This window comes from Choloepus didactylus, chromosome X (assembly GCF_015220235.1).
Source record: "Choloepus didactylus isolate mChoDid1 chromosome X, mChoDid1.pri, whole genome shotgun sequence".
NCBI classification, from domain to species: domain Eukaryota; kingdom Metazoa; phylum Chordata; class Mammalia; order Pilosa; family Megalonychidae; genus Choloepus; species Choloepus didactylus.
In genome coordinates this window covers 100,874,835-100,901,939 of record NC_051334.1, presented here as the reverse complement: position 1 = coordinate 100,901,939, position 27,105 = coordinate 100,874,835, and the positions used below count along the sequence as shown (strand labels likewise).

General features: G+C 39.4%; 1 protein-coding gene and 1 pseudogene across 1 annotated transcript in view; one reads left to right on the top strand and one right to left on the bottom strand.

The window, feature by feature from the left end:
• LOC119523291 (protocadherin-11 X-linked-like) overlaps window positions 1-17,041 on the bottom strand; it is a 184,011-nt gene extending 166,970 nt beyond the window's left edge. The window contains exon 1 of the mRNA XM_037822054.1: window positions 16,987-17,041. The gene's annotated coding sequence lies outside the window, so the exon portion shown is untranslated. The remainder of the gene's footprint in view (window positions 1-16,986) is intronic.
• Window positions 17,042-18,149: 1,108 nt separating this feature from the next.
• LOC119522280 overlaps window positions 18,150-27,105 on the top strand; it is a 36,131-nt pseudogene continuing 27,175 nt past the window's right edge.

The following is a 27,105-nucleotide window of genomic DNA, read 5'->3' as shown; positions in this document are numbered from 1 at the left end:
AATTTCATCCTTTGCAAAATACCTAAATTGAATCTTTTAAAAATCTGTTATGCTTAGCTTATTTCACCTTTTTCATACTAGATTACTAGACTATGAATCAGCAGCCCCTTGTTCCTCAAAGTATTGTCTGAGGACCAGCAGCAACTATGTCACCAGGGAGCTTGTTAGAAATTCAGAATTTCAGGCTTAACTTCAAATCTACTGAATCAGAATCTGCATTTTAAAAAGATTCCCATGTGAATGGTATTCATATTAAAGTTCAAGAAGCACAGGAACAGAGTATAACTTCATAGAAGTGAGTTTAATATGACAAGTAATTAGCAGTGATATTGATTAGAAATTGTGTATTAGCTATATTTCTTTCTAAAGTGCTTTGATTCTGATATAGCTACCCACCTACATCTATTTTGAGATTTAAATTTATATTCCCATATTTGTTTATTCTTGTAGGCAATTCTAATCATTTTGAAAGCATATGACCTTTAATGGACCCAAATTCCTTTTTCCAATTAATCATGTCTCATATTCATTCACATTACAAAATAGTCAACAAATATTGTAACTGCATCACCTCGTGAATGCTAAAAGTGAGTTCGTGGATTAAGAATAGTTGCAAGACAAGAAAAGCTGTAACAACTGTGGAGCCTGACTGAAGACTAAAAGTTCAGTGGTAAACTAAGCAAACTATTTTCTGCTGTAAGGAGAAAGACAATGGAAATTCAGCCTGATGATGATAGAGCAAGCTCCCATGTAAAAGTTTATCCTGTTGTTTTTGTTTATGTGTGAATGTGTTTCTTGCCAATTCTTAAGTTTCTCTTTTAAAAATATTAACTTAGTTATGTGTTTTTGACATTTTTGATCCTACTAAACTATCAAGCAACTATCAGATAACACTTTTATGTATTTTAAATATATATTAGGTGGAGGCGGGGCAAGATGGCAGACTGGTGAGCTGTATGTTTTAGTTACTCCTCCAGGAAAGTAGGTAAAAAGCCAGGAACTGCGTGGACTGGACACCACAGAGCAATCTGTCTTTGGGCATACTTCATACAACACTCATGAAAACGTGGAACTGCTGAGATCACCGAAATCTGTAAGTTTTTGCGGCCAGGGGACCCGCGCCCCTCCCTGCCAGGCTCAGTCCCCGGGGAGGAGGGGCTGTCAGCTCCAGGAAGGAGAAGGGAGAATTGCAGTGGCTGCTCTCATCGGAAACTCATTCTACTGATTCAAACTCCAACCATAGATAGACTGAGGCCAGACACCAGAGACTCTGAGAACAGCCAGCCCAGCAGAGAGGAGACGGGCATAGAAGGAAAACAACACGAGAAGCTCCAAAGTAAAAGCAGAGGATTTTTGGAGTTCTGGTAAACACAGAAAGGGGAAGGGCGGAGATCAGGCCTTGAGGCGCATATGCAAATCCGGAAGCAAGGCTGATCTCTCTGCCCAGGGCACCTTTCCTTAATGGCCCTGGTTGCTTTGTCTATTAGCATTTCAATAACCCATTAGATCTCTGAGGAGGGCCGTTTTTTTTTTTTTTTTTTTTTTTTTTAAATCCTTTTTGCTTTTCCTAAAACAATTACTCTAAGAAGCTCAATACAGAAAGCTTCAAAGAATTGAAATTTGGGCACGTCAAGTCAAGAGCAGAAATAAGAGAGCTCTGAGACAAAAGGCAATAATCCAGTGGCTGAGAAAATTCACTAAACAACACAACTTCCCAAGAAAAGGGGGGTGTCCGCTCACAGCCACCATCCTGGTGGACAGGAAACACTCCTGCCCATCGCCAGCCCCATAGCCCAGAGCTGCCCCAGACAACCCAGTGTGACGGAAGTGCTTCAAATAACAGGCACACACCACAAAACTGGGCGTGGACATTAGCCTTCCCTGCAACCTCAGCTGAATGTCCCAGAGCTGGGAAGGGGGAGCAGTATGAATTAACAGAGCCCCATTCAGCCATCATTTGAGCAGACTGGGAGCCTCCCAACACAGCCCAGCAGCCCAGAACTGCCCTGGGGGGACGGCACTCACCTGTGACATAGCACAGTCATCCCTCAACAGAGGACCCGGGGTGCACAGCCTGGAAGAGGGGCCCACTTGCAAATCTCAGGAGCCATACGCCAATACCAAAGACTTGTGGGTCAGTGGCAGAGACAAACTGTGGCAGGACTGAACTGAAGGATTAGACTATTGCAGTAGCTTTAAAACTCTAGGATCATCAGGGAGATTTGATTGTTAGGGCCACCCCCCCCTCCCAGACTGCCCAGAAACACGCCCCACATACAGGGCAGGCAACACCAACTACACACGCAAGCTTGGGACACCAATTGGGCCCCACAAGACTCACTCCCCCACTCACCAAAAAGGCTAAGCAGGGGAGATCTGGCTTGTGGAGAACAGGTGGCTCGTGGACGCCACCTGCTGGTTAGTTAGAGAAAGTGTACTCCACGAAGCTGTAGATCTGATAAATTAGAGATAAGGACTTCAACTGGTCTACAAACCCTAAAAGAACCCTATCAAGGACAGCAAATGCCACGAGGCCAAAAACAACAGAAAATTATAAAGCATATGAAAAAACCAGACGATATGGATAACCCAAGCCCAAGCACCCAAATCAAAAGACCAGAAGAGACACACCTAGAGCAGCTACTCAAAGAACTAAAGATGAACAATGAGACCCTAGTACGGGATATGAAGGAAATCAAGAAGACCCTAGAAGAGCATAAAGAAGACATTGCAAGACTAAATAAAAAAATGGATGATCTTATGGAAATTAAAGAAACTGTTGACCAAATTAAAAAGATTCTGGACACTCATAGTACAAGACTAGAGGAAGTTGAACAACGAATCAGTGACCTGGAAGATGACAGAATGGAAAATGAAAGCATAAAAGAAAGAATGGGGAAAAAAATTGAAAAACTCGAAATGGACCTCAGGGATATGATAGATAATATGAAGCGTCCGAATATAAGACTCATTGGTGTCCCAGAAGGGGAAGAAAAGGGTAAAGGTCTAGGAAGAGTATTCAAAGAAATTGTTGGGGAAAACTTCCCAAATCTTCTAAACAACATAAATACACAAATCATAAATGCTCAGCGAACTCCAAATAGAATAAATCCAAAAAAAACCCACTCCGAGACATATACTGATCACACTGTCAAACATAGAAGAGAAGGAGCAAGTTCTGAAAGCAGCAAGAGAAAAGCAATTCACCACATACAAAGGAAACAGCATAAGACTAAGTAGTGACTACTCAGCAGCCACCATGGAGGCGAGAAGGCAATGGCACGATATATTTAAAATTCTGAGAGAGAGGAATTTCCAGCCAAGAATACTTTATCCAGCAAAGCTCTCCTTCAAATTTGAGGGAGAGCTTAAATTTTTCACAGACAAAGAAATGCTGAGAGAATTTGCTAACAAGAGACCTGCCCTACTGGAGATACTAAAGGGAGCCCTACAGACAGAGAAACAAAGACAGGACAGAGAGACTTGGAGAAAGGTTCAGTACTAAAGAGATTCGGTATGGGTACAATAAAGGATATTAATAGAGAGAGGGAAAAATATGGCAAACATAATCCAAAGGATAAGATGGCTGATTCAAGAAATGCCTTCACGGTTTTAACGTTGAATGTAAATGGATTAAACTCCCCAATTAAAAGATATAGATTCGCAGAATGGATCAAAAAAAATGAACCATCAATATGTTGCATACAAGAGACTCATCTTAGACACAGGGACACAAAGAAATTGAAAGTGAAAGGAGGGAAAAAAATATTTCATGCAAGCTACAGCCAAAAGAAAGCAGGTGTAGCAATATTAATCTCAGATAAAATAGACTTCAAATGCAGGGATGTTTTGAGAGACAAAGAAGGCCACTACATACTAATAAAAGGGGCAATTCAGCAAGAAGAAATAACAATCGTAAATGTCTATGCACCCAATCAAGGTGCCACAAAATACATGAGAGAAACATTGGCAAAACTAAAGGAAGCAATTGATGTTTCCACAATAATTGTGGGAGACTTCAACACATCACTCTCTCCTATAGATAGATCAACCAGACAGAAGACCAATAAGGAAATTGAAAACCTAAACAATCTGATAAATGAATTAGATTTAACAGACATCTACAGGACATTACATCCCAAATCACCAGGATACACATACTTTTCTAGTGCTCACGGAACTTTCTCCAGAATAGATCATATGCTGGGACATAAAACAAGCCTCTATAAATTTAAAAAGATTGAAATCATTCAAAGCACATTCTCTGACCACAATGGAATACAATTAGAAGTCAATAACCATCAGAGACTTAGAAAATTCACAAATACCTGGAGGTTAAACAACACACTCCTAAACAATCAGTGGGTTAAAGAAGAAATAGCAAGAGAAATTGCTAAATATATAGAGACGAATGAAAATGAGAACACAACATACCAAAACCTATGGGATGCAGCAAAAGCAGTGCTAAGGGGGAAATTTATAGCACTAAACGCATATATTAAAAAGGAAGAAAGAGCCAAAATCAAAGAACTAATGGATCAACTGAAGAAGCTAGAAAATGAACAGCAAACCAATCCTAAACCAAGTACAAGAAAAGAAATAACAAGGATTAAAGCAGAAATAAATGACATAGAGAACAAAAAAACAATAGAAAGGATAAATATCACCAAAAGTTGGTTCTTTGAGAAGATCAACAAGATTGACAAGCCCCTAGCTAGACTGACAAAATCAAAAAGAGAGAAGACCCATATAAACAAAATAATGAATGAAAAAGGTGACATAACTGCAGATCCTGAAGAAATTAAAAAAATTATAAGAGGATATTATGAACAACTGTATGGCAACAAACTGGATAATGTAGAAGAAATGGACAATTTCCTGGAAACATATGAACAACCTAGACTGACCAGAGAAGAAATAGAAGACCTCAACCAACCCATCACAAGCAAAGAGATCCAATCAGTCATCAAAAATCTTCCCACAAATAAATGCCCAGGGCCAGATGGCTTCACAGGGGAATTCTACCAAACTTTCCAGAAAGAACTGACACCAATCTTACTCAAACTCTTTCAAAACATTGAAAAAAATGGAACACTACCTAACTCATTTTATGAAGCTAACATCAATCTAATACCAAAACCAGGCAAAGATGCTACAAAAAAGGAAAACTACCGGCCAATCTCCCTAATGAATATAGATGCAAAAATCCTCAACAAAATACTTGCAAATCGAATCCAAAGACACATTAAAAAAATCATACACCATGACCAAGTGGGGTTCATTCCAGGCATGCAAGGATGGTTCAACATCAGAAAAACAATCAATGTATTACAACACATTAAAAACTCGAAAGGGAAAAATCAATTGATCATCTCAATAGATGCTGAAAAAGCATTTGACAAAATCCAACATCCCTTTTTGATAAAAACACTTCAAAAGGTAGGAATTGAAGGAAACTTCCTCAACATGATAAAGAGCATATATGAAAAACCCACAGCCAGCATAGTACTCAATGGTGAGAGACTGAAAGCCTTCCCTCTAAGATCAGGAACAAGACAAGGATGCCCGCTGTCACCACTGTTATTCAACATTGTGCTGGAAGTGCTAGCCAGGGCAATCCGGCAAGACAAAGAAATAAAAGGCATCCAAATTGGAAAAGAAGAAGTAAAACTGTCATTGTTTGCAGATGATATGATCTTATATCTAGAAAACCCTGAGAAATCAACGATACACCTACTAGAGCTAATAAACAAATTTAGCAAAGTAGCGGGATACAAGATTAATGCACATAAGTCAGTAATGTTTCTATATGCTAGAAATGAACAAACTGAAGAGACACTCAAGAAAAAGATACCATTTTCAATAGCAACTAAAAAAATCAAGTACCTAGGAATCAACTTAACCAAAGATGTAAAAGACCTATACAAAGAAAACTACATAACTCTACTAAAAGAAATAGAAGGGGACCTTAAAAGATGGAAAAATATTCCATGTTCATGGATAGGAAGGCTAAATGTCATTAAGATGTCAATTCTACCCAAACTCATCTACAGATTCAATGCAATCCCAATCAAAATTCCAACAACCTACTTTGCAGACTTGGAAAAGCTAGTTATCAAATTTATTTGGAAAGGGAAGATGCCTCGAATTGCTAAAGACACTCTAAAAAAGAAAAACGAAGTGGGAGGACTTACACTCCCTGACTTTGAAGCTTATTATAAAGCCACAGTTGCCAAGACAGCATGGTACTGGCACAAAGATAGACATATAGATCAATGGAATCGAATTGAGAATTCAGAGATAGACCCTCAGATCTATGGCCGACTGATCTTTGATAAGGCCCCCAAAGTCACCGAACTGAGCCATAATGGTCTTTTCAACAAATGGGGCTGGGAGAGTTGGATATCCATATCCAAAAGAATGAAAGAGGACCCCTACCTCACCCCCTACACAAAAATTAACTCAAAATGGACCAAAGATCTCAATATAAAAGAAAGTACCATAAAACTCCTAGAAGATAATGTAGGAAAACATCTTCAAGACCTTGTATTAGGAGGCCACTTCCTAGACTTTACACCCAAAGCACAAGCAACAAAAGAGAAAATAGATAAATGGGAACTCCTCAAGCTTAGAAGTTTCTGCACCTCAAAGGAATTTCTCAAAAAGGTAAAGAGGCAGCCAACTCAATGGGAAAAAATTTTTGGAAACCATGTATCTGACAAAAGACTGATATCTTGCATATACAAAGAAATCCTACAACTCAATGACAATAGTACAGACAGCCCAATTATAAAATGGGCAAAAGATATGAAAAGACAGTTCTCTGAAGAGGAAATACAAATGACCAAGAAACACATGAAAAAATGTTCAGCTTCACTAGCTATTAGAGAGATGCAAATTAAGACCACAATGAGATACCATCTAACACCGGTTAGAATGGCTGCCATTAAACAAACAGGAAACTACAAATGCTGGAGGGGATGTGGAGAAATTGGAACTCTTATTCATTGTTGGTGGGACTGTATAATGGTTCAGCCACTCTGGAAGTCAGTCTGGCAGTTCCTTAGAAAACTAGATATAGAGCTACCATTCGATCCAGCGATTGCACTCCTCGGTATATACCCGGAAGATCGGAAAGCAGTGACACGAACAGATATATGCATGCCAATGTTCATAGCAGCATTATTCACAATTGCCAAGAGATGGAAACAACCCAAATGTCCTTCAACAGATGAGTGGATAAATAAAATGTGGTATATACACACGATGGAATACTACGCGGCAGTAAGAAGGAACGATCTGGTGAAACATATGACAACATGGATGAACCTTGAAGACATAATGCTGAGCGAAATAAGCCAGGCACAAAAAGAGAAATATTATATGCTACCACTAATGTGAACTTTGAAAAATGTAAAACAAATGGTTTATAATGTAGAATGTAGGGGAACTAGCAGTAGAGAGCAATTAAGGAAGGGGGAACAATAATCCAGGAAGAACAGATAAGCTATTTAACGTTCTGGGGATGCCCAGAAATGACTATGGTCTGTTAATTTCTGATGGTTGTAGTAGGAACAAGTTCACTGAAATGTTGCTATATTATGTAACTTTCTTGGGGTAAAGTAGGAACATGTTGGAAGTTAAGCAGTTATCTTAGGTTAGTTGTCTTTTTCTTACTCCCTTGCTATGGTCTCTTTGAAATGCTCTTTTATTGTATGTTTGTTTTCTTTTTAACTTTTTTTTTCATACAGGTGATTTGAAAAAAGAAGGGAAAGTTAAAAAAAAAAAAAAAAAAAAAAAAAGAAAAAAGACAAACAAGGGGAAAAAAAAATAAATAAATAAATAAATAAATAAATATATATTAGAAGTGAGAGAGAGAAGCCAGCCTAGGCAGTTTCATAAAGGTTGCATATTTCACACTAAACTGAAAACCAGACCCTATCACTTAACTTTCTGGCCATTCTCTTTCTTCTACATTGATTTCCTCTTTTTTTGCCACATTCCTCTCTGCCAAAAAGTAAAATAAATCAGTTAAAGGCTATTGAGCAAACAAAGAAAACCTTTGCTTTGGTATATTTTGCTTACCTACCATTGCCAGACTAATAATCTCCAACACACATACACACACACACACACACACACAGATATACCCTGTCATAGAGAATAAGATCATGTAGCAAAGTGATCATTCACTGAAAAGTCTCCCAAAATTATATTTAAACCTTCAGGGAAATGTATACTTAAGTCCTAAGGGAAATACACATTTATAAAAATAAAGCCATCCTTGGAGAAATGTATATTTCTTGCCAACTTAGGTAAATGGGCTTTTCCAATCATTTTTTAAAAGTTAAAATATTTACATCATTTGATGCATTAATACTTTTGTCCATTAACTTGGCCTTCATGTCAAGACTTAATGGTATATGTTTTATACTTTAATATGTACAAGTGCTTTTAATAATCTAAATACTAACATGTGAAAACCAGTATTTTCTGTGTCAGAGTGCACAACTGTCTAGTTTAATAATGCTAAATAAATAAATATATATATATATAACTTTCTGATAAGATGCAAAACTATTATTACATTGGGCAAAGTTAATTTAACAGCCATACAAGATGGCCTTTTGGAATTCTAAGCACATTTGAAAGTATGGGACAGTGAATTAATTAATTCTATCACCTATCCTTTACATAAACTACTATAGCACTCATCTCACATCTCTGTGCCTTGGTTTTCTTATCTTTAAAATGAAGCAGTTTAAATAAATGTTCTTTCTGGTCCCTTCCACTTTCAGGGTCTATGAAACCTGAAACAAACTTGATGCACTATAATGCACAGAGTAGACATCAATAAATATTTGTTGAATTCAATTTAACGTAACTGCATATTGCTTTGTTGTTTATTTTGCTCATTGTTTTTGCCCAATTAGAATATAAGATTCTCAAAGCAGTCACTGTCTTAAATTTCTTTAAGGGTCACTCTTTACAAGCCAGACCAACCTCCACATAAAGTATTGCAATGTGGGACAAATGATAGATTTTTGGTAATTGATGGTTAATGAATCAATGCATTTAAACTGATAATACCGACAGAGCCAAGGGACAAGGAGAGAATGCTTCATGCGACCATGATTACTGTAAAACACAGTAGAAATTTTGTTCCATTGGAGGGGACTTGAAATAATTTAAAACTCCCTCATTTTATTCTTCAGGAAATTGTATCCAAGGAGGTGAAGTTATTTGCCCAAGGTCACGTTCGAGATATGAATAAAATATAAATCGTAAAGTACTTTGTATTCACACATTTTAAATAAACCATGTGCTCTGACTCCCTGCCCCAAAACTACAGATAATGAGGAATTATAGCCCTGAAAACAAATAATTTGCATATTGGGAGCTTAATGTCCTTTTAGCTGATAAGATACAACTATACACTCAAGTGATTACTAAGACACTTTGCTTCAAAGATGGCATGTTAGAAGGAAACCACTACTGAAAAATCATTGGCAAGCATTCCCTAAAAAAAAATCATATGTAAAAATACAGATCTCTGAAAGAAAAATTAGTTAGGTTATAGCACTAAATATTTGCCACATTAGGTAAACTTAAACTTTAAGGAGTATCATTAAGATGGGTCATGATCTGTATTATTCCTATAAATAATGGAGGGAATGTATGAGTATGAATATTGTTAAATTTCAATAGTCCTACTATCGTATCATATGACTTTTTACAAGGTTAGTGAAAAACACTAAATAAGAGAATATGATGCAAGTGGTCAGCCAATTAATTGGCAAACTTATTTGAATATACTCAAACATACTCCTCTTGAGGTTTTTATTTTTTAATCATAAAATAATTTTTTTAGTTTTTACATTCAGAACTTGGATAAAACATACTCAGAGAAGTAAGAGACTCAAACAAGGGAAAAGCCCTGGTTTGGGGATTTAAAGCCAAAAGTCCTGTAAAGGCTTCCCTTCTTTCTAACTGGAAAGCCTTAGGGGACTAATCTAACCTGTCTGACCTTCAATTTCCACACTGATAAAATAGGTATAACCATGCCTTGTTGTATTTTTTCCTCAAAGTTTTTTATGAGACTAAAATTATATAATAACATTTAAATTAAAATAAACATAAAATACTGCACAGATTGAAGGTGTTTAATTAATGCATCAAAACAAAAGTGTGGCAAGAAACCATTCTAACATTTTGTTTTCATTTCAGTATGATGATAGTAACTGAATTGCAAAACCAATTCAAATCTCTATTTGCATTAATCACTGAAAATTTTAAAAATGAAACGAGATCAAATTGCTTGTTTAAAATCCATCAGCAAATTAGGTTTATTATAGTCATGCAAAATTATAGATCATTAGAATGAACAGTAAAAACACCTTACTCAGGATTTCTTCTTTTCTTTTCTTTCTTTTTCCTTTCCTCTTTTAATTTTCCCAAATCTACACATTCATGATGAGCATATTAGGTGGAAACAAATCATTCTTTCAGATTTGACTAGAAAATAAAACTATAGCCAGTATCATTCTTAGTTTCAAAATTTATTCTACTATTCCCACACTTATTCAATACTCAACACATTAGAGACAATTAAAGGGGCAGTTTAAATCCTTGAACAGGTGGAAGTTTTTTAAAGTGCAAAAGATAATGAAAGTTTCAATGATTTCTGGCAAGCCACCCTTCTAATTCAACAATCATAATTGAAAAAACCTTTTTTTTCCAATTTTATTTTTACTGCTTAATAATGAGAATGCAGTCTTACCGACAGTTTTAACCAAACCTCAAAATACACTTCACCCTAAAAGTCCTTTCTCTAGGTAATAAACCTGTGCTTTAAATTAATGTTGCACAGGGCATGGCTCTTGAGGGACCATGCCATACAAGCCATTTTATGTTTTTTTCCTAAGAAAAGATGACCACATTTTAGGGAAGGTGGCTTTGTGATGAATTTCTATTGAATAAAAGCATCATTTTCAGATGCAATTTGATTGATTTAAGCATCACAACCCAGTATGGAATATCAAGCCATCTTACCTAGTATTCTTCATTCTAGATACTGAACGATCAATCAGTAATAAAATCTTCAGATAAAAGAGCTATGATCAGACAATAACAAGTGATGTGGAATGTTAAAATACAAAGTAAATCCATTTAAATGTATTTATATATTTTATTTTTCCCATAGGTACAATTTATGTATGTCATTGATGAAAGAATGTATCATCTATATTTATGGCATCCCCTTCTTTCCTCCCTAATTCCCAATGATGCTGAGTCAACCTCAGTTAATGTGGAGACATGGGCAATATAATAATTACCCCTTTCCCTCATGAAGGAAAAGCACTTTCTAAGAATACAGGGAAAATCGAGATTTCCTTAGCCTCTGACGATTGGGGTGATAAATGTGTGTATTGGTCTGGACACACATTGACAAAAGCCTTGAAATTTTGTATATGTGGGTGTGGATGAGGGTGCATTTGTAAGGGGGATAACCTCTCAAAATATTTAAACTTGAGCCACTATGACAATCCCACAAAGCAAAAAGGAAAGTGGAATAAAAATAAGAAAAAACTTTCACTGTAAACATAAAAGGAATGACCCATGGGTAGAGGGCACACCAGAAATACTGGGATGTACAGAAATAGTGACAGGAGTGTGGGATGAGAAATTCAGAAAAGTTGGAAATACTCCACAATGTACAATATTTGAATCCTTAGTTGAAACCAAAGGCAAACAGACATTTGCAGACTTTAAAAATATAACGAAGCTGAGGAATTCCAGTTTATATCTTGTTTGGAAAAAAACAGCTAAAGACACAAACAAACAGCGAGAAACTCTGGCAAGGAAAACCTGACAAATTAATAAGTGAGTTTGAGGTAAAGGTTCCTCTTTTTGTAGCTTCTTTAAGGTCACTGAAGAAGAGTCCAAGGTAGGTGGTGGGGAGGGGAAGTAAAGGGGGAAGGAGGAGAGAAATCTCCAAGTGGGTATTCAGGGAGGAAGGTAGGATGGATGACTGATTTGAGGAGGAAAAATCAGCGATACAAATGCCTTTGCTGGTGCCTAAGTGAGGGATAGGCCAAGATTAAGGGACTATAACCAGTGATAGAGAGCAGAAGTAGGTAAGGGTATGAGAAATGATTTAGGGCACAGAATTGATGCAAAGAGGTGTATAGAAAATGGGGGAAGGGGATGTGTGTGCAAATGGGTGAAGGACAGTGGCGTGGATGAAAACCACAAAAGGAGCTCACTCTGATGGGGTAAGATGGGGAATTTGGAGAGCTGAATGGGGAAGTTAAGAAGAATGTAAATAAATACTTAGATAGATGATCTTGACTAAGATAATATTTTCTACCCGAGTAGGATTCCTTTCTTATTCTACTGATTTAAATTAGGCTGTCTTCACTCATTTGTCTTTCTGGATATTGTAGTATCTGCTTAACTTATTTGCCTCTACTGTCTACTCCAATCCATCAGTTTATTCAGTCATTCATTTAAAAACAAAACAAATACTCCTAATATGCGCCAGCTACTGTCCAAATGTCTCACTTGTTTGTTGTTGTTTCTGATATATCTCCTGGAAATGTCTTCAATGGTGGCCTATGTGTACAAAACACAGACATACTTCTTAACTCCATAGCAGAGCATCAAGCTTCTCATGCTCTTCCTTACTTTTTCTCTGCCTGGCATTGTCCTTCTAGGTCTATTTCCTGGCTACTCACTGCCTACGAATGCATATTGTTCAAAACAGAGAGACCTTCTTTATGAATCCTTTCTCATCCTATTAAGACAAATTAATTCCTCTCTCCGTTATTTTCAATTAGAGCATTTATTATATTGTATCATAATTTTGTAAGAGTCCCCTCTGTTCAAAGAGTTCCTTGGCCATGCTTTCTTATTCTCTTTTGTATTCCTGGAGCATAGCACACTGTCTGGCACAATAGGTGACTAATAAATGTGAGTTTTTGCTGAGTGAATAAACTAATGACAACTGCTTTAAAAAATGTGAAGCAAGATTATTAGAGAAAATTAGCCTTCAAATTTTCATCCTCCAAATAATTTCCATTCCCACTAATAGAAAATGCAGCCACCATGCAGACTGTATCACAGTAGCTTGCAGGCAGAGGTTTATATATAGTCCCCTTGTCGGTGTGCCCCCTCCTCCCGAGAATCTTTTAAATCCTGACTACAGGCTGTTGTGGACTGCTTGCTTAGAGAAAAGGAAAATTTTCTACTTTCTAAATCCCTTGCCTTATTTCCTCCTGACACTAGCAGTCTGGAAGCTCTCTATCAGGAATTTCCATCTCGCAAAAAACAAAAAGTGTTGAATACCAAGAGAAGAAATAATGTGCAGTCTGCAATCCCTTCCGCCAGGGATCCCAGCTGCCAAAACCTAACATTACTTGAGTGTGCATCAGAATCACATTTGGGTGATAAAAAAGGCTCCTTCCAACCCATAACAAATGATTGAGCTCTAGAAAACGAATATATTTTTATGCTTGGTCTGAGTTCTTTCCCCATTTCAGCATTTAAAAAACACAGCAACTTTAAGTTTGCTGCCATCGATCTATCATGTAAAGAAAGCCTTCCATCAAAGGGAAGGAAAAAACAAAACAAAACAAAACTCCACTTACAAAACGGAAGAATACTTTGCTACCTCTCCACTTCCCCCAAGTCTCCCACCGGCTTCCAAACCAAGATAACAATTGATAAGCAGTTTGTTGCCATCCCCCTTTGAATGTAATTTGCTTTGTAAAGTAAGTCAGTTCTGTGGCTTCATAGCCTCCCCACGCCCTGCCTCCTCTGTCCCCTGGCCCTGTGAAACCTCCAACTGCGTGCTGAGCTCCTTCTCCCAGAGCTTAAGAATGAATCAGGGGAAACTGGTTAGCCTGAAATTGGAGAAACAGGAATTTGCTCGTTAAATGGAGAAGGGCAAGCTCAGAAGGCAAGCCGTAGCAGGGTTCCGTCTTGTAAAATCTTACGTCTGAATCTTCTCCATTTGGCGTGCCTGCTTCAGGGAATGACTGCGCAGACTTAACAAAGAACACAGTGGCTGCGACAGCAGCTCCCAGCACCCTTCTCTCCGCAACTCCCAATTTTCAGTTACAGGGACTCCCCCCATGCCTGTCGCCTTCGATCACCCCTCACCCCCCCCCAACACACACACCGCACCATTTCTTTGGGAAGCCCACCCTCCCCGCCTTCTAAAGACCTTGCAATGTTGAAAGGGAATAGACAGCCGAGCGATGTTAAAGACGCCTGTCTGCACAGCCCCCTTCCTCATCACCCAAGAGAAAGGAAACAGCGGAAATTTAACATCGGTAACTAGTACTGTATCGGAAGAATTTCCCTCTAAAATGCTGCTAAATAAGTAAATTCACTGTGAATAGTGGAGGTGCGAGCTGAAAAGGGGAACGCACAGGACACAGGGAGAGGAAAGGGAGGGGTTCTAAACCGACCACGGCCCGCCGGAATAAGCCTCCCTGGTCTCTGGCGCCTACTCCCGCCTCTAGGGAGCGGGTGAACTGGAAGGAGCAGCCCAGAGAGGGAGCGGGAAGAGCCTGAAAGGAAGCAAGGGCGGCTGCGCAAAGGGAGCGCGCGGGTGAGGGTCGCTAGTGCTCACTACTGGGACTAGCCACTCAACCTCCTTTTCGCCAGCGGAGCCTAGGACCTGGCTGACGTCATCGCCAGAATGAAGGGCTGCCTGTGCGAAGGCGACTGGAAAACAGGGTTCCCGGAATTCGCTCGCGGAGGCGCTCCCTGCGCTTGGCAATCGCAGCGCCATGGCGGAGGCAGCTGGACTCAGCTCCCGGGGGGCTGTGTGCGGATATTCCTAGTTTAGCAGAGGGAGAAAGGTTTCCTTAGACCTTAGTGCGTACAACTCTAGGTCCGGTCCTCAAAATCGCCCGCAAGCCATCAGCACACAGCCCGAGTTCCCTCGGACGATCCAGACAAAGGCGAGAAAGGGGGAAACATATACTATTACTTCGACCAGCTTTCAACCCCCACCCACACATCTACACACACAGGAAAGGGCAGCCCTGGGGCTAACACTTCTTGCCGTGATTGTGTGAGTTTGTTTCAAACAAGATTAAGAATGGGATTCAGTTTAGTCATTACCAAGTCCCGAAGACGTCCACAAGTTCTTTTTATTTTTTACTTGTTTCCCCTCTGTGATGGGAGGGGGAAAGGGGTCAATTCAGTCCTAAAGCGCCGCTACCTTTTCGGATGTTGGGATCAGTGTTCGGAATTCTCCACAAGTTCCTCAGGTTGTTTCTTTGATGTGGCCATAAGAGCAGAAAAGGGTCTCTTCTCGCACCATCGCTCCCTCCTAATATTTTCTGTCCCCTTGCCCATCTACCCCAATTTCAAACACTTTCTTCAACGCACTTCCTTTCATACAGAGCCAGCGCCTAGGCTAGCTTTAAATCCTTTATTGGGATGTTTCCAGGCAAGGATACGTTTTTGTTTTCTGTTTTTGTTATTTTTTCCTAGACTATCTTTTCTCAAGTCTTGGCTTTGTGGCTATGTACCGCAGTGGCGCAAGTCTGGATTTTCGACCCCCAAGCCAACATTTTGGAAGAGGACCCAGCAAGGAGACGCGAGGGCCCGCCTGCAGGCGTGCACGCGCGCACACTTCACACAAGCACCCCAACGTCCTGCACCTCAAACCGCAAAGACTGCCAACTCAGTGAAGTGCCGACCAAATCATTCTGGAAGCAAAGGGACTGTTTTCAGACTAGCTCTAAGAAAGTCTTTGGAGGGAGAAAGGGAGAGGTTTCCGCTATACACCCTTGGAAAGTGATCCTTTCCCCACTTTTTTTTTTCTTTTGCAGGGGGTGGGGGAGACAGTAAATTTGTAGCTATGAGCTCATATGCAAGTCGTGTCACCAATCCAGGGCAGGCTGCCGCTCCTCTCTTCTAAAGTCTCCAAAGAAAAGAACCCGTTTGCAGCTACTTGCTTTTAAAAAGTCACCTTTTCCAATGCCGTTTTATGGTTACGCGCTTTAAGATATTCCTCTGTGGAGAGAGAAATTGTTTTTCCATTCCATCTTAGGAAACTTTTTTTTTTTTTTTAATGGGATAGGTAGGCGCTTTATGGCTAAGGGGTTAAAAGCCATTTTACAGGAAGACAACCCCCCTTTTTTCTATACTGCACTGTCATTTGCTTATTAGAAAAGGGCGTCGTTTGTTGGTACGTAATTATAAAATGTTGCTCTCTTTAAGATAGGAAGAATTTCCCACACCTACCACCTCTACACCCAGCAGATGCTGGCTGAGCAGGGCCCCAGAAATAGCGCAGGAAGGAAGGGCAAGCGGGAGGGAAAGGTCTAGGGGACGAGTGTGGGAGGTAGGTCCTGCCCACTCAAAGCGCGCTGAGCTCGCCTCAGCTCTGCATCAAGTCTCAGACCCCCTGGAGTAACCGCCAGTCTAGCAGAACTCCAAACCCTGAGACCCTAGAGACATGAGCGCAGCTGGACCTGGCTGCGCGAGGTCCGAGGCAGACGCTTGGCTGAGGACATTGTCCCTCAGCTCAGACCACTCTGCCAGGTTAGCCGGCGACTCCGGGGAGTAATCTTTTTTTCATCACATGCCCCATTCTCAGAGTTTCTCTCAGCCTTGCTGATGCCGGTTGCATCCGTTAAAGTGAAAGATCTTTTTCACGGTCAACGAAGAAGAAATTCATTTACTACACTTTCTGACAGAAGTGAGAATTTTCGCAAAATAACCAAGCCCAGTTGTGGCAAAACCAAAAAGACGTTCTATCCGCACTCACCTCCATGGTTTGTCCTTTCTCTTACCTCCAGGGAAGGGACTGGGGGAAGGGAGAGTGAGGACACAAGAGACATCTCTAAAACCACTCTGTGGTTACGGTCAGGACCACAGGTAGCACGAAGCCTCCACGCACTAAGTGCAGGACACACTCCCGACACACCGCACTCTTTTCTTGCCCCAGGATCGGATACCTACCCAGTGAACGAAGCCTCTTGAGTAGAATGAGATGGTAAGTGTACGGGAGAAAAAGCTTCCGCCAGCTCCGTAGCGGGCTGTAGCACCACAGCTCTCAGTTCGTGGAGCAGCTGATGTCGCGGAGACTGCCTCTGGGGCTGTTCAAACCGCCCAGGCTGCCTTTGTCGCCTCTGCCGCTGCCACTCTGACCACTCCGTTCGGCTCACCTTCCGCTTTGCCGCGCAAGTCGCTGCGTTCAGCTCCGGCTCACAGGTACTCCCGCCCAGAGAATTCGCCGACTGCAAGGAGCCAGTGTCGAGCCAGCCCTTTTCAATGGCGAAGGGGAGGGACTGGAAAGAGGGAGAGAAGGGGGAAAGAAGGGGGGTGAGCGATTGGAGGGTTGAGGGAGAGGATTGAACAAGTGCCCAGGCCGCCTTCTGGGAGGGGTTGGCGCAGCATCAACTACTGGGTAATCCCGTCTGGTTCCCACTCTGCACCCCACGTCCCCCACGGCTCCAGGGGCAGCCCCTCCCCGCTGACAGGGAACAGAAGAAGGGCAGGGGCGAGATGGAGGTAACCTTAGGAAGTTACTGCTCCCAGACCCAAGAAGGCGGCAGAATGCCCGCTGGCGGCACACTGGCCTGTGCGACCCGCTGCTGGAGAAAACGCGCCGCTTTTGGATTGCCAGCTTTTCCTAGTAAAAACGAGAGTATGCACTGCTCCCCTCGGTCCTCCCCTCCTTCTCTCTTAAGCTTCTTTTAATTAACTCTAATTCATTCTCATTATTTTACAGAAGTTTTATTTACCTTGTTGTACAAGCTTTTATCTGGATCCCGAAGACCGCCCTGACACCAGCTAGAGAGCAAGCATCCTGTAGCACCATTTCCTCATACAAAGGATATTTAAGACAGACTAGTGGAAGTAGGGTAAAGAGCCCTGAGGCTTGGTCTGCAGATATCACGCTCCACTGCTAGTGGGGTCCGGTACCTCCGTTGCCTTCCAAGCTGAATATCTGGGAGTGGAGGTGGGGGGTGGGGGTGGGGGGTGGGCTGTGAGGAGTAGGAGGGCTAGCATTTTGGCCACCCCAGAGAGCAAGTACGAGTGAGCTTAAGCGGGTCGGGGTGGCTTGAGCTGCCTTGGTGGGGTCCAGCCTTCGCTGCTGGGCACCTGGCTGCATCGCAGGTATGGGCAGCGCGTTTCCAAGGTAGGAAAGGATGCGAAGGCAGCAACACAGCCTGGGCGCTCTGGCTGCCTAGTCTGCAATGTCTCCGCAAGCGTCAGAGTGCCGGATCTCCAAAATCGCTAAAGCCACCAGAGGCAATGTGGCTGGTTTATGGCTAGGGTGAGTTGCGGGCATAAGAAACAGGGCCAATTTTCCCATCTCAGGCGTGGGATTAAAAACAAACAACAACAACAAACCTCCCCAGCTGGTCTGCTGTGATTCTTGCTACAAGGAGCTGGCTCTTAAATTTACCCAGAGACAGGAGAATGAATCATGTGATTTCTCTAAATTCTTGTACAGAAAGGTGTGCAGTTTTAGGAGGAAAGATCTACTTTCCCTACTTAACCAATAGGAAAACTTTTCTAGTTCTCTGCCTGGTTTTTGGAAGAAGGAGGCTCTCTTTCCTGAAATAAAAGAAAAAGTAGGTAATTTTATCGCTGCCAAGAGCACAGTCTCCATTTACATATATAATCAACTGAATGAAAAGTAGGATAGCATCTGTGTAGGGATACAACATCAAGAAGGAAAAATATATATAACTTTACCAATCATTATGAGTTGATTTTCTTTAACGGCTCCTTCATGGAAAGTTTTTATTGAAGGGACAATTCTTCGTGACTTCTGAACTCAATATGTCCCCTTTCCATGTTTGTAATAGTCCTCTTTTCAACTCCTGATATTTTAATGTTAAAATCTTGTTTCAAATAATCTTCACCCATCACTTTTTTTTTCTTTTTGCATTCTTTTAAATCTAAACCCATTACTGCAGGAACCAGTGGCACTGCGGTTCAGTGAGGGCTGCATGAAAGAGAACAAAATAAAATATTTGCTTGAACAGGTCTGGGGAGACACTTTAATATTCATTTTACACCTCTTGTAACTCTCCATTGTCCACAATATTCTGCACATGCATTTTCCTATTTGGAGGAGCTAAGAAATATCTTGAAGATGAGATCAGAAGCTATCAAAAGGTTACAGCTCTGATTCTTGGAGTTTGTACTGCTGGATGACATTGTCATAGGGGATGGCAGGAACTCATTGAAAATAAAATCACTGATTGATCCAAGACAATGTGGCAAAGTCCTGGCATGAAGTTACTTTCAGAGCATTAAAGATAATATAACATGTCCAAGATAGACATCAATTAATTGATTTCTTAAAGTTTGGATCTAAACTTGAGGAAGAGAAATATTCAGTGATTATGTGGTTTTTAAAATACTCATCATAACAGATTCATGAGGTTAATATTATTATCCACATTTTACAATTCCCAAAACTGAAGCTCCATAGAGGACAAGTAATTTGCACAAGACTACCAAGCTAAAGAGTGACAGAACAGGGATTTCCATGCAGGAGTATGTATCTCTTCAGTTCAGCTACATGGTTGCTTCGTAGTCAATCCATATTCTTCTATAATTTAAAGCACAGCTTTTAATTTTAAGTATATAGTCCAATAAAGAATGATTTCTGTAGAATAAAAACATTACTTATAGACCAAGGAGACTCTACTAGTTGAACTAAGTAACCCAGAAAATCAACTGAGAAATTCAGTGTGTTGATAGGACTGACAGAAATTCACATCTGAAAATAATGATTTTTTTCCCCATTTTCTTTTCTCCTGTATTCTGTCTGATGATGGCACCAATGAACAAAAGCCAGGACAACTGGCAAAAGCTCTCAGCATTCTAAGTAACTCTATGTTCCCCTTTGCTAAAGCTGCCAGAATGCAAAATACTAGAAATGGATTGGTTTTTACAATGGGGGTTTATTAGGTTGCAAATTTATGGTTCTGAGGCCATGAAAATATCCAAATTAAGGCATCAAGAGATAGATACCTTTTCTGAAGAAAGGCCAATGGCATCCAGGGTTCCTCTGTCACATTGGGAAGGCACATGGCCAGAGTCTGCTGTGCCTTTCCTGGAATTAGCTTCTGGTTTCTGTTGCTTTCTCAAAAATGTCTCTGGGCTTCTGTCTTAGCTTCTGTCTCTCAGCTCCTGTGTGCCCTTTCTTGTGTCTCCCAGGGCATTTCTCTCTAAGCATCTGGAGGTCCTCTCTTAGCTTCTCCAGGCAAACTCTAGATTTTATCTCTTTGCTTCTCTCCTGGTTCTGGTTTCAACGGCTGTCTCCAAAATGTCTCTGGGCATTTTCTCTCTAAGTGTCTCTGAGCTCTCTTCAAAATGTCTCTGCCTTTTATCTTCTCATAGAAGAGGCCAGTAAACTAATTTATTGAAACTGAGAAATAATGTGCCGATCTGAAGAAGGTTTGATCAGCCACAGAGACATAGTAAAATGAGACTCAAAGAGATAAACTTTGGCAGTGCCTATCCACCCATCTTTTCATCTCACTGGAGAAGGCAACCTTGGTATTAAATTGATGATGACTTTAAATATTCTATTATTTTAATTGCCTTTGCACTGAAACACCCATATCAAGCAACCTGTCCTCTCATTGTTATTTCTCTTCTCGTATGGTCTGTTTTCAGAGAGAAAATGGACAGGTCCTGCAGATGGATGACAACAATGGGTACTTTCTATCCTGTGACAGTTATTTTGCATCACATCACATTCATCTTTTATTGCCCACAACAACTTGAACTGTAAATTACACATAAATGTTACAATCAATAAATCATCATTGTTACTGGGAAAGTAGGTGAGGTTGTGGGCAGGCAATTGTTAAGACTGGACAAATTACATTTTACATGATACTTTTCATGATTAATATTAAACCATCAGCAACAATTGCAATTAGTAGGAGGCAGTGATGCCCAGTGTTTAAGAGAAGGGCTTTGGTTTTAAACTAAATCAGGAGTCTTGTCCCTGACACTTCTAGCTGTGTGGCTGTGGACAAATTCACCAGTAGACTTTCATTGTCCAATACTATAGCCACTAGCCACATACTGCTATTGAGCACTTGAAATGTGGCTAGTCCAAATTGAGATGTGCTGTAAATATAAAATACACAGCAGATTTCAAAGACTTAGAAACACAAACACACATATAAAGTATACAAAATATACCATTAATATTTTTATATCAGTTACATATTGAAAAGATGATATATTGGCTAACTGGTTAAAAATATATGATTAAAATTAATTTTGCCTTTTTATGTTTAAAATGAGGGTAATAACCTTATCCATCTCCAAATATTGTGGTGATAATTAAATGAGATAATATACACAAATGCTTAGCACAGCACCTGGCATTAAACTAAAAAGTTCTCACTCTCTAAGAATTAGAAAATAGGGATGGTAAATAAAATGAAAAGATAAGATAAGCCCTCCCAGGATAAGTACTGCTTAAAAAGAAAGCCTTAGTTAAGACAATTTCTCTTGATAGCACATGAATTCATCCTACTTCTTTCTCTAAAAACAAAAACAAACCTACAAGTGTGGTGTTCATGGGAGGGGCAATATTGTGAGATATGAAAATGATAATGTATACGCAACTGTTTTTAAGAGTTGAAAGTGCACAATTCCAAGTATTTTTACTATCATCATTTGTACAGTCACTTGCATTTAAATTGGTAGACATTGCTAGTGTTGGGGCATTCAAGTCACAAATGAAAAGAAGGCTGCAATCAGTGCAGGTACACAAAGAACAAATTAATTTCTGCAGAAACTAAAGATATAGAAGCAGAGAAGAACCTCTGTAACCTAGTAATTATTTGTTTTCAGTCCTTGAACTGCAGAAATACTGAACCTAGCTGATGACAATACGCATAGCTCAACTGGAGACACTAGAGGGTGCTATTGGTGAAAGTTTAAGAGGAGGAATAAAGTCTTCCAACACCCTTCCTTCCCCCTCTTAACCCGTGTAGATCATTAAGAATTTGTAAAGGACATACCTGGGAAATGAAACATTTCTCCATTTCCTCCTGAAAATGACTTGCAAGATTTTAGTCCTTGGACTAGCCTTCAATATTATCAAAATACCGAAACATTAGAAGTTTGCTATAGTGCTTCGACAAATAATTTGGGAAAAGGTTGAAATGTTTCCCTACTATGAAGAAAACTTTACCATAGCCCAAAGAGGGGGGAAAAGAAAAAATTACTTAAGAAAGGGCTTTTCATGTAGAAAAGATTTCGACAGGAATTCCTGATTGCTCCAACAACATCTATAATTAAGTAAAGGTGGGATAATTGCTTGGTAGTCATACCATATAATTCGTCCCCCCACTCTGTTCTTGGACAGTTACACACTTGCAAAGGGCAGAAGGTGCAGCTGAGCTTCTTTCATAGGGACATGGGATTTACTGCTTTATGCGCATAAATGACCTTTTCTGAAACACTCAGGTCCCGTTAATACAATTAAAGAGTAAAGGTATGTGGGGTTTTCCTAAGATTGCTGTTTCCTAGTAAACAAAGTGTTTCTCCTACAAAACTCTCATTTTTCTACAAATATAGTTGCAAACTGACTGTATGAGGCTTTTCATCTGTGTGTATTTGCCTATATTTTGTTGGAAATATGCAAGCATGGGAAATTGTGGTCTTTAAAAGTGTGGAAGAATCAGAATACTCTTAATGGTTTCTATCCTTGTTTCCTTAGGACAGGATTTGGCCTCAGTTGTCCATATGTTGCATAGCGGGATGAAACATGCAAAGAGATTTTGGTTGCTGAGGATAGCAGGGTGCTTTGTTGTTTTATTCCTTTTAACATTGAGAATGAATCTTTTCTTGCCATGATAACTGACATCCCTTCAGGAAGTAGGTATAAGCTACTGCTCTAAATTTAGGAAACACATACACATATGAAAACAATCACATAATGATTCCAATGCAGTATATTGCTATTGATAAAAATCTATATTTTTAAAGAATCCTGAACTAGTCTCATACTATTCTGAGCCTTCTTCACTTTTTAAACCTCCTCATATCTAAGATATGACTATGAGCTAAGTAGACTTAGCTCTAATATGGTATATAAGATCCGTTTTATTTTCTGACATATGATAACAAAGATACTAGGTATTTCATTGAAATATATAGGAAAACTACTTTACTTTTTTCAACAACCATGGCTGTGCTTTAGTCAACAAAGTATTCAATGGGTGGCTATTTGGGGTCATTTTTCATTGACTGGCATACTACATACATCCCATTTTAAATACTTAGATATGTGTTTAGATAATCAACATAGAATTTCTGGTTTACTTTTAAGATTGAACACTTTATATCTTATCATCACTGTAATTTAGCTGACTGTCAGTTTCTGCCTTTGAATAAAATATAAAAACATAAGATTCTTCTCAATTGCCAAAATGCAGCTGTTCTCAACTATTCCTTTTAGGTTTCCCATCACATAAGGTGAAGAATAGTGACTTGTTTTATTTTCATGTAAAAAAATGTCAAATTTTTTTGCTAATTGTTCTTTCTTGACTAGCATGTAAATAATGTGAAACCACAGATATAGTTCGTTGGATTATTGGTCCTATTGTGGTGACCTTTTTTTGACAGATTAGGTAGTAAAGGAAAAAGAGTTTGGAACATAGAAGAGTTCTCCTTTTAAGGAAAAAAAATGTAGTGCTGTCAATGAAAATAAAATATTGTTCCTAGATTCCTTCCACTATGAATGTTGTTATTGTTAGCATCCATCTTCCCTAGCCCTGATGCTGGACCTCTAAGGAACTTCTCCTTCAGGCTGAACCTAATCCTGTCATGCAAGGAATCCTTCAGAAATCTCTACCTTGTCAACTGATGGACTTTGGAATTTGATGTCTTCTCAGGCCAGTGATATTCTGAGTGCTTGCGGTGAATCCAACCTATGTGAGCTTTACTCCAAGTGCAAACTTAGTGGTCTAGTTTTAAAATTAGCCATCTACCTCAATTTTCTGGGTAACACTCTAGTACCCACTCCTAGGGCCAGTGTGAAGGCTCTGATACTCAATCAGTAAAAACTGTCTGAGCATTGACACGCTGCCTAGTTTCCACCAGTCCATTTCCCTGGTGCCCAAGACCCTGTTTGACTTCGGATCATGGTCCTAACAGGATGACTTTCTTGGAACTGTCTTACAAATACCAAAATAATTTATGACCCTAGCCTCACATTTTATGTTTTACATTCTTGGTTAATTTATTCTGTGGAAGATGCTGAAGTGGGTAGGCTATGTTGGTAAGCCTTTTGCAATTCATAACAATAAATAATGTTATGTTATTCAAAGATGTTTATTATTCTTGAACAGTGTAACTGAATTACCTAACACCCCACTCCCACTTACATAATTATGAAATATTCTCCAAAAAATAACCAGAGGAAATTATCAAATAAAATTTCAGAGAATATGAAATTAACTTCTACATAAAGTTGTCAAGTGACAGAGGTTTCCAAATGTCTTATGAATTATTAAAATTGCCCCCTTTTTTTCAGGGGTCAATTGGGGAGAGGATGAATGGATTTTTGAAAAGGTTATAATATTGTAAAGTACATTTACAGGATAAGATGTACAGAACTTTAAGGTGGATCTCAATTATTGAAATACATAATGAAATGTTAAAGACCTCAGAAATTATATATTTATGAAGAAAATATAGAAAATATTAAACTGATTTATTATTATTTTAAACTAATATTTCATGAAGAATTAAATGCTACCAAAGTTTGTACTAATTTAGTTTTTATTTTTAACTTTGGTTCATTCTAGTCTCTTCTTCAAAGGATGTTCTGGGGTTAATGACTCATAAAAATAGCATAAATTAAATTTTTTTCTGATATATATTGTGTGCTTGCTATACTTTACATAACAACTTGGACATGACATGAAGTCTAGACAGGTAAAATTGTTCAATAAACAATACCTTTATTGTTACATTAAATTTTCTCTACTAGGAAACTGTAAATTATACTTTAATAAACTCTTAACAAAATTAACTTGACTTAGAGTGCTATTTAACTTATAACAAATGAAAACAAATCCAAAAACTAGAAGGTAGATTTTTAGTTCCAAAACATATATGGGAAATAATAACCTGGATTTGCCTCAGAGGAGTTGGAGGAAGGTGGGATGTTATTAAATAGCAAACTCAGAGTCCCAAGGGTGAGGAGGCAGAAAAGGTTTTTGTTTTTGTTTTTGTTTTTAATTTATTTTCTTTTATATATCCTTCAACTTTACTGACAGCACTTTTAAAACATATTTCATGATACTTCTCTTTCAACTTTTCTACAAGTACTCCAGCAAGATAAAATGCCCATATGGAGGTTAGTGGGAGAAGTGGACATAACAGCAAGAAAAGAATGAAAGTCAAGTTTTTCTTCTGGATGGTTTCCATACTTCAGACTCTGAAAAGAGGGAAGGGAGTTATCAGTTAGTAAATCATTTTTTAACCCAGTTCTCAAAAAACTAAACTCTTTACTTTGAGCTTCCCCAGGCCCAATTTCAGCAGTGAGGCCTGCAAAAGAAAGAGGAGTAACAGGTTTGTAGGCAGTGATGGTGTGCGTACTGTGGCTGTTACCCTCTAGGGGCAGCAAAGGAGAAAGAGTTGGGAGTAGCAGAGGTGAAGCAAATATGGGAAAGAAGTTTATTTAGAGTAGGACCTGTTAATTCTTTTATATGTAAATATGTGTTTTGACTGAACATATGAGGAGTTTACTAAAATATGGAATCCTTTTGAAATAATGTGAAAGATGCTGCTAGGTAGCTTCTTTTTTTTGGAAGGCAATTTTATTGAGCTATAATCACATAACATACAATCATTCAAAGTGAACAATCAGTTGTTCACAGTATTGCCCTATAATTGTGCTTTCATCACCACAATCAAACTTTGAACATTTTCACTACTCCAAAAAGTAAAATTAAAATTAAAATAAAAAAGAACACCCAAAACATCCCATTCCCCTCCTCCCCCATTGTTCATTTACTGTTAAAAATACAGTTTAATCGAGATATGTTCACACACCCTACAGACATCCACAGTGTGCAATCAGTTATTCACAGCACCCTCATACAGTTGTGTGTTCATCACCAGAATCGATTTTTGAACCTTTTCCTTACTCCAAAATAAAAATGAATGCAAAAATGTACACCCAAATCTTTCCATCCCTTCCATCCCACTCTATTCTTCATCTAATTTTTGTCCCCATTTTTTGACTCATCTGTCCATATACTGGATAAAGAGAGTGCGAGCCACAAGTTTTTACAGTCACACAGACACACTATGCAATCTTCTTAGCTATACAATTGTCTTTAAGAATCAAGGTCACTGGGTTGCATTTTGACAGCTTTAGGTATTTCCCTTTAGCCATTCTAACACACTAAAGACTAAAAGGTGATATCTATATAGTGCATAAAAATACCCTCCAGAGTGACCTCTCCACTCCATTTGAAATATCTTAGCCACAGGAACCTTATTTTGTTTCATCTCTCCTTCCCCTTTTGGTCAAGAAGATCCTCTCAATCTCACAGTCTTAGGTCCAGGCTCATCTCCAGGAGTCATTTCCCACATTGCCAGGGGGATTCACACCCCTGGGAGTCATGTCCCATGTAGGGGGGAGGGCAGTGAATTCACCTGCTGAGTGGGCTTAGTGAGAGAGGGGGCCACATCTGAACAACAAAGAGGCTCTCTGAGGGGTACTCCTAGGCACAATTATAAATGGGCTTACCTCTCCCTTGCAGCAACTAGCCTCACAGGGGAACGCCCCCAGATCCAGGGTTCGGCCCACCAAATTGGCAGTCCTCAATGTTTGCAGGAAAATCAGCAATAGCCCAGGTGGGGAAGTCCAACAATTCTGTATTTCTCCCCAGCTCCTCGGGGGGGAGGCACAAATACACTTACAGTCTGCCCATATTACTCTGGGGTGTGTCAAGATTTCAACCCAGTCTGTACAAACTCACCAAATCCCATTTCCCATTAAAGCTCCCTGAACCTATGGTGTTCAAACAAACTGATTATACAAGTTAAATTATCTAGTGTGCTACAGAA